At 29.7% G+C, this 15,211-nt stretch overlaps 1 long non-coding RNA gene across 1 annotated transcript in view; it reads left to right on the top strand.

The window, feature by feature from the left end:
* The window catches only part of LOC142645432 (uncharacterized), a 59,367-nt gene that overhangs the window by 25,331 nt on the left and 18,825 nt on the right, over window positions 1-15,211 (top strand). Inside the window, exon 3 of the long non-coding RNA XR_012846560.1 lies at window positions 13,105-13,171. This is a non-coding gene — a long non-coding RNA (uncharacterized LOC142645432). The remainder of the gene's footprint in view (window positions 1-13,104; window positions 13,172-15,211) is intronic.

Genomic DNA, 15,211 nt, shown 5'->3' with positions numbered 1-15,211 from the left:
GAGTGAGAAAAAAATGTCTTAATAATCGAAATTGTGGTGAAAAAATGTTTCGCTATTTTTTTCCACCTTTTTTTAGAATCCCAAAAAATATTCAAATTGAATCAACAACAACAAAATAACATTATCATTTTATGCAAATGAATGGGGGAAATCAAATTTAAATTTTTCATCATTTACAACGGTCATAATGTTAATGATGATGATGATAATGGTCATCATTAACATCACCAAAAATCCAATGATTGGGTGTTGGCATTGTGATTATCATGCTGAAAAACAACAAATCGATGTGAAAATCTATACATTTTTCATTGATTATCGATTTGAAATTAAATTCTTCTTTTTAAATGTTACAATTAACGATGATCAAACAACCTGAGAGAAGATGAACAATTAAAAAACAAAACTAACCAAACAGCAACAACAACAACCCATACCTGCATACCTGTATGTTTGTGTGATATTCGGTTCACCGACCGAATCGATAACCCGATTCAGTTTGTTTGTTTGTTTCGTTATCGAAATGTTCAAAATGTACGAAAGATTTTTGTTCTTTTTTTTTTTTTGTCGATTCAATCGATATGATGTTTATTCGGATTGAAAATTTATTTTTAAATTCAAAAAAAAGACAAGATTATGTTTGAGACTTGAGAAATTTCATTCAAATCCGTTCATAGACAGAAAAAGAAGAAAAAAAAAACATTATCAGTTTTAGCCAGCAGCCAAAATAAATTACCTAACACACATAGACATAGAACTGATATCCAAGCTGGATACATCAATGTTGTTATATACATAATAATTAATCATAATCATCAAATATCAAACATCAAACATCAAACAACAACAACAAACCAGATCAGATCTTTTTTCGTTTTTCGTTTTTTGTTTTTCGTATTTTGATTTGTTATTCATTCAATAAAATGTTAAATAATATTGACTGACTGATAAACATTATTTTGTTTCTTTTTTTTTCGGTTATTTCCATCGATCGATCGATCGATGTTGTTGATCATCATAATGAAGGCCAAAGGGTATGTTGTTGTTCATTATCATCATCATAATCATCTAAAAATGTTCACATTGAAAATGAAAATCAGTATTTTTGTTTTTGGAAAATTAATTTTCTTTTTTTCAAGATTCTCATCAATGTTGGTGGTAGTGTATCATCATCGTAGTCGTCGATGATGTTTATGTTTTTCTTTCGTTTTGGTTATCGAGAAAATCATTTTTCCATACCGAAACATTTGAAATCTAAACTACTCGACTACTCGAATATCATTGCTAACAAAAACTTTGTTTTCAAAAGAAAGGAGAAAAAAAACCTTATTGAATTACGTAATTTTCATGATTTTTCATCTTTTTGAAAATTCTCCACATCCGTCATTTCATTTCATTTTTCTTATGCTTTGATGGTTTCATTTCATTTTCATTTTCAATTTTTTTCATCAAACAAAATCATTTTCATCACATCATATCATTATCATATCAAAATGATATGATGATGATAATGCGATTATCGTTTTAGTTTAGCTTTTTTTTCGTTTATCGTTTTCATTTATGATTTTGTCACCACCACCACCACCACCACCATTGTTAACTTATTTCAAGTTTCAATGGAAAATCAAAAAAACGAAAAACGAAAAAACGAATCGGTCGCTAATGGGATATGATGCACACACACACACACCAAACACACAAAACACATGCACGGCAAAATACGTTTTTTGCTTTGCTCTTTGGTTGTTCCAACAATTTTTTGCTTTCATTTCATTCTGGTTGATTGTCAATTTATTCCTCCCCATTATCATCATCATCATTCGATATAGGGAAAAATGACGATGATGATGATGATGATATGATGATTATGGGTGAATGCAAAATTGTGCAAAAAATACAGAATTTTTCACAGAATATGAAAAATTTTCATCATGCCTTTGGCCTGTAATACCATGTTTTTGGGATTCCATATCATCCATATACTGTGCAAAAACACACGCAAATTTGGTGCAATCCATTTCCAAGTTTCTTTTTTTTTCTACATTTTCAAACAATGTTTGAATCAAACAGAGAGCGAGAGAGAGAGAGAGAGAGAGAGAGAGAGAGAGAGAGAGAGAGAGAGAGAGAGAATGAAAAGCGGATTCTAGATAAAAAGAATCCTTACCAAACATTTTTATTGTTAGTTTAGTTTGATTGTGTATAGTCCTAGCTTGCTTGAAAATCAAATAATCAAATAGTCAAATCTAAATGTGTGTGTGTATGTGTGGTGTACACTTTGGACAATTTGCAATCACCAGATAAAAAGATAAAGTAAAAAATGTGATGCAATGACGACGACGACATAAAGTCGTCGTCGCCGTTGTGTGGTAATGACATCTTAAATTTAATTATACTAAACGTTGTTTTCGCTCGTTGTTCACTTTACTTTTTATTCTGAATTTCATTTTGCTGCATTGCTTGCCGCGTTTTTTTTTTTGTTCAATGAAAAAACTTTGTTTTCGTTTTTCACAAATTGAACCAGAAATAAAAAAGAAACGAATATACAATGTGACAACATACAAATAGAGAAACAGAATGGCTGATGATGGCATTTAGTTGGCTTGGCATTTTGCTTTTATTCGGGAAAATAACACATTGTGTTTGAATTTCGGGATCCATTTCCAATTCTTTTTTTCTTTTCTTTTTTCAACAATGTTTGTTTGATTTTTTCTCTGATTTGATTTGTCTATGTGTGTATCTGGCAAACCAAACCAAAAAAATACTACTATTCTTTTGTCCTTTTGAAAATCATGTTTTGGATCACCAGCATCCTTATTTTTCTATTGTTTTGCTGTTGCTGCAGCAGTGCATCATCTGATCCATTTTAGTGGCCATTATTTTGAACACAGAAAAAAAGAAGAAGATGAAAATAAATGTTATAGGGAAAATCATCATCACCACCACCACTTAAAATAACTGTTCACTATATTTATCATTTTGGTGATGAGGAAAAAAGAAAGAATCTTCTTCTTTTTCACTTGCTAGCTAGCTTACCATGTGATTTCTATCTGAATATTTCATTTTGTTCTTTATCCAGAATGATCATACGAAAATTTTGCCGAAACAAGCAAATTTTTGTTTCTCGTTTGATTCTTGATTCTTGTTCTTAATTTTGCTACATTTTATTAGATCAGATCTTTGTTTGATTTAGGAAAAGAAGTTCAGTTCGAAACAATCGAAATAAAACATTTTAAACATGATAGCTGCCATTACCAGTGGATATTTTGCTACAATTTTTGTCAATTGACAATCTTTTTTTCGTTTTTTTTTTTTGGAGTAATCATTTTTTTTCAAAACCGAAAAATTTATTAATGAAAAATATTGAAATTTTCTTTCTTTTTTTTTGGCTACATTGTCGAAAAAACAAAAAAAAAAAAAAACAAAACAAACCCGAATTCAAAGACTAAATAACCACCAAATATTGATAGAAAGAGTGAAAGAAAGGAAAGAAAACCACATTGCGTGATATCTTTGCTGCTGCTTGCTATTTCATTTTCCAATCAAACGAAAAAAATGAAAAACGCAATGCACACAAACACACACATTGTTTGCACTTTTTTTTTTGAATAAATATTTTGATTCTTTTCATTTAGGTTTGTTGATTATCATCAACAACATTGAAATGAAATGAAAAAAATGCCTACAACCTTGGTCAACATACCAATGTGTTGTATGTTGGGGAGAGATACATAGAGATAGTGAGTGAGAAAGAGATCAATCTGTTTGCATGCGATTATAATGAATTTTTTTTTTTTTGATCAAAAAAATGAAAAGAATGAAATTTGATTGAGATCAATATTCGAGATCGTGTTTTGGAACAAGAGAAAAAACATATATTCGGAATATATTTTCCTGACGCAAGAATTGACCACGCAATTATTTTTTTATTTTTTCATTTTGTTCTTTGCATATTTCCACATTACAAAACCCGGATAAATTGATTAAGTTTTTTTCTTTTCAATTCACTGTCGTTGTTGATGGTAATACTTTTCTTCTCTAAATAATAAATTGATCCAATTGGATCAGTATACTTGGTGGAGTGGTAGTAGTTCGGTATTGTTCGGTACATTAAACTAAAATGTTTAATTTTCTAAAATTGAATCTTTCTTTTCTTTTGCTAGCTGTTGGAACATATTTCTTTCTTTCTTTCTGAAACCAAATCATATGGTTTGAAAACTTGATTGAAAAAGAAAGAAAAGAAACGAAAGGAAATTGAATTTGATATCTCTCTTTCTATGTAATTTTCACAATGAACAAATGTTTCTCTTCTTGGCACTGGGATTTTTTTTTTTTTTTTGATTAATTTGTCGTTGTCGAAAAAAATTATTGTCATCGACGATTGGTGTGTGTGTCTCTGTGTGTTTTTGTGTTTGTGGATGTCACTATCAATTTAGATCGATTTCAGCCAATCTTTAATCATTTTTACCATTTTTGTTTTGAGAGTTTGCGCATTTTTCCTATTCACATCTCATTCATTTTATGTATCTGATGTGTTCATTTCATTCAGTTTCTGATTCTGTTTCCATAAACATTTTCTCTATGGAATCTGATCGTTTGTTTCTAGTTCTGGTTCTGTTTGTTTTGTTTCGTTTGGGTGAATTATTAATTTATCCTATAGAAAACATGAAACATTAAAGATAAAAGAACGAACGAAAAACGGTTTAGTTTTGTTCCATTTTTTTTTTTTTGTTCCATCATATTTTGTCATTCGGATATTTTGTTTTTGGAGACCGGTTCTTTTTGTCTATTCAAGTAAACCGAAACAAACAAACAAACAAAAACCCGAATAATATTATCATCATCATCAACATATAGAATTTGTTTTCTAGATTCTAGATTCTTGTTTTTGTTTTCTTGTTTTCTTTTGGGCCGTTTAACTATATCGATACTTTTTTTTTGTCTTTTTTGGGCTGTTGTATCAATAGTTTCTTGATGATGAATTTTGTTTCATCGAAACAAAACATCCGAAACCAAAAAAAAAAAAACGGATTTGTATTCAATATTGGAAAGAATAAAAAAAAGAGTTGTAATAAATCAAAAAGCAAAAAGACCCAAAACTCAATTCTGATTATAAAAATATTGTTTTTTTTTCATTGATTTTCTGATTTTCTGATTTTCATTTTTCCCTTTGATACCGGCATTCACAACACTAACTAACTAACTAACTAACTATACTATATTCTGTCTACTGATACAGCATTTCATACCAAAAAAAAAAACGATGAATGAAATGAAATGAAAACGATCGGAAAAGGAAACATAATGCCCAAAACAAAAAACATATTTTTGCTTTGTTGTTGTTGTTGTTTAGATTCGATTTCCGTTTGATTTTTTTTTTTGTAGTACACTACTCTTTGATTACTAATACTTTCTATGTGAAAATGGAATAACCAGCCAATCAAGAATTGGATTCTTTCTCTGTTTCTTTCTATCTTTCACCAATATATTCCTCAAACTTATTGTTATCACAATTCAACCAAAACCAAATGAAAAAAATGATGAACAACAGCCAAACCAACCACATGCTGATCTCACAAAAAAAGGAAAGATTTTTATTTGATGCTCTTAACCCCAACGTAGCTTAGTCATTCATTTATTTTTGAAAGACAAAACAAAACAAAGCAAAAAAAATCTCAAGTTTTCGGTCTTAATCTCTAATGTTCTAATCACTTTGTCTTGTTATAATGAAGGTATAAATGGTTGGATGAATGGATGAGATTTTAAAAACAAAGCTACTGGACACTTACATACTGAGAAAAACAGAATCCTCATTATCCTCATCATCCTCATAATCTTTTTTGTTTTGTTTCTGCTTTGGTCATCATTAATAATGACCTGGTTGGATATATATTCATCATCAACGATTTTTTTGAATAACAATGTTGATGACGGATACTACTGATGATGATCATGATTTATTTTTCTTAAATCTTTTTACTTTCATTTCATTTTGTGGTTGGTAATGAAAATGATCCGAATAAAGAAGTGAAACAAAAACATTGATTTTTTCTCGAAAAAGATTCATAAAATTCAATCTTCAAAATTGTCAATTCATAAATTCCGTTCCATTTTGCATTTTTTGGGTTACTTTTTGGTTTGAAAAAAAAATCACCCAAAAAGAAAATAACCCAAAAATCTCATCGAACTGAACTGAACTGAACTGAACTGAAAAAAATACTTTTTGATGATCCAAAACTATGGCCACAGCAACAGCAGCAGAAGTATTAGATCACATTTTATGATCAAAGCAACAACAACAAAGCAAGGAAACAACAACAACAACATTCTACGAAATGAGAAAAAAAGGAAAAAAAAAGAACCGTTCGAATGATTAATTGTTTTTCATATCAAAACTTGACATGAGCTTTTGTGTGTGTGTGTGTGTGTGCACATACTATGCATATATCCAAAGAGAGAGAGAGAGAGAGAGAGAGAGAGAGAGATACAGAGTAAACCCAAAAGTTCCCATTCAATTCGAATGGAAAAATGAAAAAAAAAAGAAATTCTAGTTGCTTGCTTGGTTGTTTGGTTGTTTGTTTGTATGGAACCATCATCATATTCACTTTTTTTTTTTTGGTTTCTAATATGAATAGTGTAGAGAATATAGTTCGCTACACAATAGTTCCTGATACATATCCTGAATATTTTTGTTTTGTTTTGTTTTTTGTTTTGCTTCAAAATTTTTTCCTTATTTTTTTTTCATTCAGTTTGATTTTGGTTCCTATGTTCGCTCCTAACATTCGATTTTTCGATTTTTTTTGTTTTGCTTTTTTTGGAATGAAAAAAAAGAAAGATTCTCTTCTTTCTTCCCCCATTCTTTTTTCCATCCCCTCTTTGATCATCATCATCATCATCGGTTACCCAAACAATGTTGTTTTGGTGTTTCCATGGATGATAATAACCATATTTGCTGCCTGTGTCATAATCATCGATATTTGAAAAGTTTTTTTTTGGGGGGGGGGGTAAAAATTCATAAAAATCAATTTATATAGCGTGTATTGTTGAAAATTGCGAAACAATATTGAAAAAAAATTGATGCGTCGTACTTTCCTTTGGACGCTGTAAGAACAAAAAAACCCATAACATTATGATTAATTAATAAATAAAAACGCAGGTCATCAATATAATAATACTGATTATCAAGGATTAATAACGTTTTTTCATTCTTCTTTTTCAATTATTCTTCACTTGACTTTTGATGACACTTTTTTTTGTTGTTGTTATTGTCGTTGGCCAGGGATATATTCACATATTTTCACGTAGTCACACAATCTATGTGACTAAACGAATGATAATCATTTTTGATCATCAATGATGATCAAAAAAAAGGTGAGATTAATTCCTATGTGTATATCTTGTCTGTGGTCAATTTTTTTTTATTTCTGGTATATAAAATTCATTGAAACATGTGTCTAACCGAAACAAAAAAAGTCTAATTATAACACAGAGGTACACACTTGCTTTCCGTGTCTTTTTGCACCGAGATAATCATATAGGATTCTTCATTCATTCATTCATTCATTTTTTTTTTCATTTTAATTTCAAATTTCTTTTTTTCTTCGTTTTGGGAAACAATTTTTCAATCAAACAAACAACACACACTATACACTATAATCAATGTTTGGCTGGTTTGTTTGTTTGTTTGGATCGCTGGCTACACCTAGATTCTCTGATCTCTCATTGTGTCCATTTCTGGTTTTCTGGTTTTATTCCAATGATGATGATTTGAAATCGAATAATTTTCTTTTTTTTCTCCCCTTTTAATACCGATGTATATTTCTATTTCTATTTTCGTTTGCTTCTTTCAATTATATCATATCATTTATGAAACTAGAAAAAAATGATAATGATAATGTTCTATTCACCACCACCACCACCATTATCATCATCATCACATAGTCCATGGATCCACCATAGAAAAGAAATGAAAAAAACCACGCCATTTCAACAACAACAACAACACTCATCATCATCATTGTAATCATTCAACCGATACGATTCGGACAACTTTTTGTTGCTATGTATTCGGCGTGTATGTTTGTCGAGAAAAAGAATGAATGAATGAATGAAAATTCGTCAAAAAGCCAATTCGACAAACCAAAAAAAAAAAACGACATACGCTATTGTTGATGACAATTCTCTCTCTCTCTCTCTCTCTCTCTCTCTCTCTCTCTCTCTCTCTCTCTCTCTCTCTCTCTCTCTCTCTCTCTTTCTCTTTATTTTTGGAATAAAATTCTGAAAACGTCGTCACATAGACACATGACGATCTGGTTGGATGATTTTATTTTTTCATTTTCAAACAGAAAACAGAAAAAAAACCAGAATCAATGTCTATGTGTTTGGTTTTTGTAGTTGAATTATTGAAAGTGAGGAAGCATTGTCGGCACAGTCTTTCGGTTTTTTTTTCGTTCATCATCATCATCATCATCATTTCATCATTTCGTTTCGATTCAATTCGTTTGTTGATTGTTGTTGATTTAGTTGTATTTTTTTCCATAATATTACTATAATAATAAGTTTCAAATCAACTTTTTGTTGTTTGATGAAAGTTTTCTGTTGTTGTTTCAGAGATCCAGGAACTTCTGAACTTCAAGGGGGAAAAAATAACCCCCTTCCCGAAAAAATTTACCGGATAAAATCAGGATTATTTTTATTTTGTTCTGTTTTCGGTAAAAATTATTAAATGAAAATTACTTTCACAGCAAAAAGCGAAAAACCACGAGGATATTTTAACCAAAAAAACTATGTGTTTTTTTGTTAGCAAGTGTGTGCAGCCGACGTCGAACCACATGGAAACGTTGGTTACAACGAATTACGTTGATGAACGAATGAAAAAAAAGGGGCTAGGCCCATTTGACTATGTCTGTTTTAAAGCTGTTTACAATGGCTATATAAATACTAATAATATTTGGCTTTGGCTTTGCTATATATATATTTAAGGGGGATAGGATGATTTTTTTTCAGTATGCATGCTGTATATTTTCATTTTTTTTTTTTTTTTTTTTTTTGATGATAAATGATCTTTGCCTGTCAAAATCGTTCTCGGTTGCTGAATTTTTTCATTTTTTTTCGATTTCTTGTGCATTTGGATGACAATGTCGCCAATCATACACACACACACACACATTGCGGGTTTCATCAATTTTTTTTCTGCGGGATTTTTCGAAGCTGGCGTTTGTTTGTTTGTTTGTTTGGTTGAATGTTTGAATGTTTGTCGAGAAAGAAAGAAAGAAAAAAAAATTCTAATTTTCAATTCGTTTCACTTTTGGTGTGTGTTTGATTATGGCGCACATGGTTGCCACTTCTTTCCCCCTTTCCCCCACCGTTCTCCCTCCACCATCATAATCTTGACCAAACAGAAAGAATTTCGGAGAAATTTTCCAGAAAGATTCATACAGTTAGATAACATAGATAGATAACATCTGATTTTCTTGAAAAATTTTCTCACAAATATTCCATGACTGCAGAAGGATTCTTCGGTTATTTTTTCGGGAAACTTTCCGAAAATTTTTTTCGCAGTTCATTCACCAATGGATCTATAGAATCCAGACTTCAACTAGAGGAGAAGAAAAACATGATATTTTTTTCTAAAAAAAAACAAAATTGTTAAAAATAACAACAACAACAACAACCATAATAATGATTATTATTACAAAAAACAAAACGCATACTATTCATGTTCCTGGATCGAAAATGAATCCAGCAACTAGAAAAAATTCTCGTTTTTTTCCCTCCCAAATTGAGTTTTTTGTTGTTGTTGTTGTTTGATTCTAAATTCTAGTAATGTTTCTCAGTAAAACTGAATGAATGGAAAAAATCTAACCAGAAAAAAAACCCGAAAAAAATCTTATATCTTGGGCCACAATGTCTATGTATGTTTTTTTGGGTGTTTTGTCGATATTTTCATCGTCGTTTGGACGGTCTAGCCTAGTGTATTCCTTGGTTTTTGATCAATTTTTGTTGTTCAAAAAAAGAAGAAATAGCAGAATAGAGATAGAGGTTTGCTTTGCTTTGCTTTGCTTTGTTGTTGTTGAGCTGCCTTATTTTTTTTTTTCTTCTGAAAAAGCTTCATCGTCGGGCCAAACAGGCAGCCAGTATTCAGTATTCGTGTGTTTGTGTGTGTGTGTTTCAATTCACTTCTATCCAAATGTGCAATGTACAATGTGTGTCTGCATGTGAGTTTTTGATTAATGATGTTTCACCATCAAATACACACACACACACAAAAGCCTAGATAGAAAAAATATCCAAAAAAAAAAACGAAACGAAAGAAGAGAGTTGGACTTCTGTTGCTGAATGTTTTTTTTTTGTTTTGTATTTTTGTTATTTTGAAAGTTGAATGCCGTTTTTTCTTCTTTCGTTTCGTTTTGGTTGTTTGGTTGGTTTGGTTTGGTTTGGTTGGATGACGAACCGAAGAAGATGATGATGATGAAGAAAATTACTACCAAAGAAAATGTTTTCTTCGTTCTTCGTTCTTCGTTTGAACGAAACAACTGATGATGATGATGAAAAAACTAGAAAAAAAAACATAATTCGATTCAAGTTAAAGAAAACGAACGAACGAAAGAATAAAGAAAATCAAATCAAACGAAAAACGAAAAACGAAAAAATTCAAACTTTGAATCACAAATTCTTTCTTTTTTTCTTTTTTTTTACTAAACTAAACTATAGGATGCTTCTTTTCTTCGTTCGTTTGTTCGTTTTTTTCATTCAGAACGTATAGAAAACCAAAGAAGAACGAGTTTTTTACATTTTACTTTTTTTTGTTCAAGATTTTCATTCTTTCGTTTTTGTTCGTTGATGATATTTTATACTTGTTTTTATTCTGCTGTTGTTGTCGTAGCATCTTTTTTTCTTTCATTCTTTCTTTCTTTGTGTGTGTGCTTTATTCGACATTCAGCAGGCTGATGATGATGATTCGAATGCTCTAAATGTCTGTACACAAGTAAAAGGGAAAAAAAACACCAACGAATTGGAATTGTAGTTTTTTTAGTTTTGTACTTTTTTCCCCCCTCTCTCCTCATCCAGTGTTAAAGTCGGTAAATTGCATTCGTGTATGATGATGATGATGAAAAGTAAGAAGAAAAAAACGAAAATGATGGAAAAAAAATTTTCAAAGAAAGAAATTCTTTCTTCGTTTTGGTTTGAAGAAAAAAAAATTTCGTTTAAAATTTTTTATTTTACTTGGAAAAAAAGAAAAGTTGAATTTGATATTTTCAACTAACTTAGTTCGACGTTGTCAAAAGTTTCATCATTTGTGTTGTGTTCGGCATTTGCCTTCCATATTTCCGGTTCGGGTATCTTTCTGGAACAAATTTGGATCGATTTTTGCTTCTGCTGTCTACTGTGTGTTTGGATCGATGATTAAATATCGATATGGAATTTTTCATTTTTTTTCAAACAGAATGCTGATTATGGCGTAATATTCTTTCATCATTTTTGCCTGTTTTGTTTTTGTAAAAATTCCTGGTTGAATGAAATTATAGAAACTTTCAAAAATATTTCAAATATTTTCAACAAAATTGGCCAATTTATTTGCGGAAATATTTCTCGTTTTGTTTTTGTTTTTATTTCAGGTGAAAGTTGTCTGAGATTTAATGATGATGATGATGATGAGAAATTGCTGATTGCTATTTTTCATCAATTAATAATCCTTATCATCATCATCATTGGTGTGGTCCGAATTTAACCGAATCCTCTTGGATGATGATTTTAACCCCCTTTTTTTCGGGATTTATTTTTTTTCATAATTATTTACCGGTAATTAAATTCGGTATGCTCGATTTCATATTCAATTTCTCTCTCTCTCTCTCTCTCTCTCTCTCTCTCTCTCTCTCTCTCTCTCTGTGTTTGTTTGTTTTTGTTTACATCATTTGATGATTAAACAAAAATTTTTTCTTGTTCATATTACATACACACTGTTGTTGTTGTTGTTGGTGTTAATGATAATGATGTTCATCATCATCATTAATTATCCAATATGTTTTTTCTCTCGCACTTTTTTTGATTATGTGTGTGATTTTTTTTTCATGCCCTGTTATATATAACCTTCATATCAGAATGAATGAAATGTTTGAAATAGAAAACTTTTTCAAAATTGACATTAAATAACCGTTTAATTCTCTCTCTCTTCGTTGGATAATTATATTTAGCAGCCAGAAAAACAAAAACAAAATTTTAATATTCTTTTCATTTGTTTAAATAAACACATAGATACAATGTATTTACTGAATTTTTTCTGTCTATTGGCGTCTGTCTGGTAAAGGTTTTTGCTTGCATCATAATGATTTTTCGGTTCGGTTTTTCGGTTTTGGGTATTTTCAATGCCATTAAAAATTGTGGGAAGAAAAAAAACCAGAAAAAATTGCCGGCAAAACAAAAACAACCAATTCATTTTAATTACCATTAACAGTTATGAAATGATGAGATTTATCAAAATAAAAAATAAAAACAACAAAATGGAATGAACTGTGTTAATGTAATCCAATATCATCATTAACACCAATGTTGTTGTTGTTGTTGTTGTTGATGATGATGAATGTCTTGCGAATCTCATCATCATCATCATGTAATGAATACAGGTAGCATGAAAGAAATTAAAACGATATAAATCAAAATAATAATGATAATAATAATAATGAAAAAGAAAGAAAGTCTTGATGATGATGATAATAATGATGATGATGATGATTATTATTATGATTAATAACACTTTACTTCTACTTTACTTTGTGTCTTTGAACACATATAAACACCAAAACATACCTACATACATAGAGATACCTTAAAGATCAAAATTTATTATCAAAAATCAAATTAAGAAAAAACAGAAAAATCATTAGAAAAACAACCTGTAATGATAGTTAGTTTTGTAGAAGAAAAAATCTATAAGTTTTTTCACAAAAAAAAACTATGTTTATTTGGGTGAATTTTTGTCGTTTGGTTTTTTTTGGAGTGTTTTTTTTCTGAAGAAATTTAAATTCAATTCAATCAAAATTTTCTTGTTTTTTTTATTCTGATTTTTTAAAAAAGTATTTTTCTTTTCGTTTTTTTTCGTTTGTATAGGATGTTGGGAGCCTAAAACGTTGTTGAATAATTTGTTAATTTATTTTCTATGCAAATGATGATAACGGTAAGTAGAAATATTTTCTACGGTTTCTATACACAGAATTTCCATTTTGAAATCACATTTATAGAAATTTTTTTTCTCTGTTCAATAGAAAAGGAATATATTCTGTTGGGAAAATATATTTTTGTTCTTTGGAAAAAAAATGTTAAAAAAAAAGAGAAATTTAATTAAATTAAATGCAAAAGTTTCCAAAAGAAATGTTGTTGTTTGGCAAACCAAACTTATACCTGATTTTGATCTTTATCCCTGAAAATGATGATGATGACTTGGGAAAAAAGCTAATTTACATAACAAAATCATTAACTTTTTTGATTTCTTGTTTTGTTTTTTTTTTTTTTTTTGGTTTTCGGTTTATGTGTGCCCGGTGTTTTTTATTTTTATTTAGATTTTTGTTGTTGTTGTTGTTGTTGTAAAAGAACATTCAGTGGATAAAATTGAAATTCAATCACCTGATATGGAAATATTCGTAAATTTGATTGAAATTAATCACGATTAAAATTGTTGGTTGGTTGGTTGGTTAAGATTTGAATGATCATCATCATTTTGAACCTTTACGATTCAATCCGATCGATCAATCAATCAATTCGGATTGAATTTAAAAAGAGAAAAATTATATACCGATCGAACATGATCGATAGCTTTTCAATCATGAATTGTTTGTTTGTTTTTTTTTAGTTTTGTTTTCGGTTATAATATTGAATGATGGTTATTTGAATTTCCGATTCAATATTTCTATGTGTTTCAGATTTACATAAGATTTTGTTTTTTTAAAAAAAAACCTGAAAAGATTTTAAAAAAAAACTATGGATGGTTACGAATTTTCTTTCATATCCAACCATTATTATCATTCGATTCAGATCAACAAAAGTAAAAGAAAAAGAAAAAAAAATGTCATGAAATGCTTCAAATCATTACATTTTGGTGGGCAAATGGACACAAACAAGAAGAAAATTTTCATTTTCTTTCATCAGAAAAAGAAAGATTGAATCCAAAACATTAAATTGAAAATCATCAATGATCAATGATCAATGATTGAATTGATTGATTGGATTCAATTCGATATTTTCTCAAATAACAACAACAATGGAAAATACATCCAACAAAAAAATTTCTTAATTTTGTTTGAAATCACTATTGACGAATTGCTTTTTTTCAATCAATTTTTTCGTGTTTGGTGGTTTTCTGTCTAGTTGTTCATCACATGATTATTGTTACTGTTGATCAAAAAAATCCAAATCGACTTTTGACCAAACATACACACAAACACTGTGTGCCCTAATGATATTTTTGCTGTGTGTTTGGACTTTGGAAAAGAAAAAAACAATTTCTGTGTTCAACGAATTACACACACAAAAAGAAAACTAACTTGATGATGATGATTTTGGCCACTGTTTGCAAAAAAAACTGTTGATCAACAACAACAACAGCAGCAGCGAATCTTAATGGTTGTGGAAAATGAAATTTTTTCTTGGAAAAAATTACACCGAACGACGATAATGGTGATGATGATGATGGCCACAATGATCCTTGTCCATCAAACAACATTCGAATTCAATCGAAGAAACGAAAAAACATTGAATTTTTGTTTGTTGCACAAAATTGAAATGACACTTTTTTTCTTCCAAAACTTTGAAAACAATTCTTGATCATCATTATAATTGTGTTTGATTGCGACAGTGTTTGGATTGGAGGAGGAAGAAGAAGATAAAGTAGGAAATCAAACACACATTGCAATATCATTGTGTTTGTTTGATCAACAGCAAAAGTGTCGTCAGGGTTTTTTTTTCAACAACAGCAAATTATTATTGTTGTTGGATAATGATTGAAAAGTATTCGTTTCTTTGTTTTGTTTTGTTTTGCTTTTCTTAATCATCATCACTAAAATGACAGGAAAAACACACTAAAATGATGTTTTTCTTCACTTGTCCTTAAAGGATTTTTTCTTTTCCACTTTGCATCGTGTTTCTTGTTATTTAATTATAGACCTGAATCTATAGAAGATAGATTCTTCTTCTCTCTCTCTCTCTCTCTCTCTCTCTCTCT

The sequence above is a fragment of the Dermatophagoides pteronyssinus genome, unplaced genomic scaffold (genome assembly GCF_027571235.1).
Source record: "Dermatophagoides pteronyssinus isolate colony J.1.1.1.1 unplaced genomic scaffold, Derpt_VIB-CSIC_2022.12 sq0011, whole genome shotgun sequence".
NCBI classification, from domain to species: domain Eukaryota; kingdom Metazoa; phylum Arthropoda; class Arachnida; order Sarcoptiformes; family Pyroglyphidae; genus Dermatophagoides; species Dermatophagoides pteronyssinus.
Note: the sequence above shows the minus strand (reverse complement) of the source record. Positions and strands in the feature narration are given on the sequence as shown.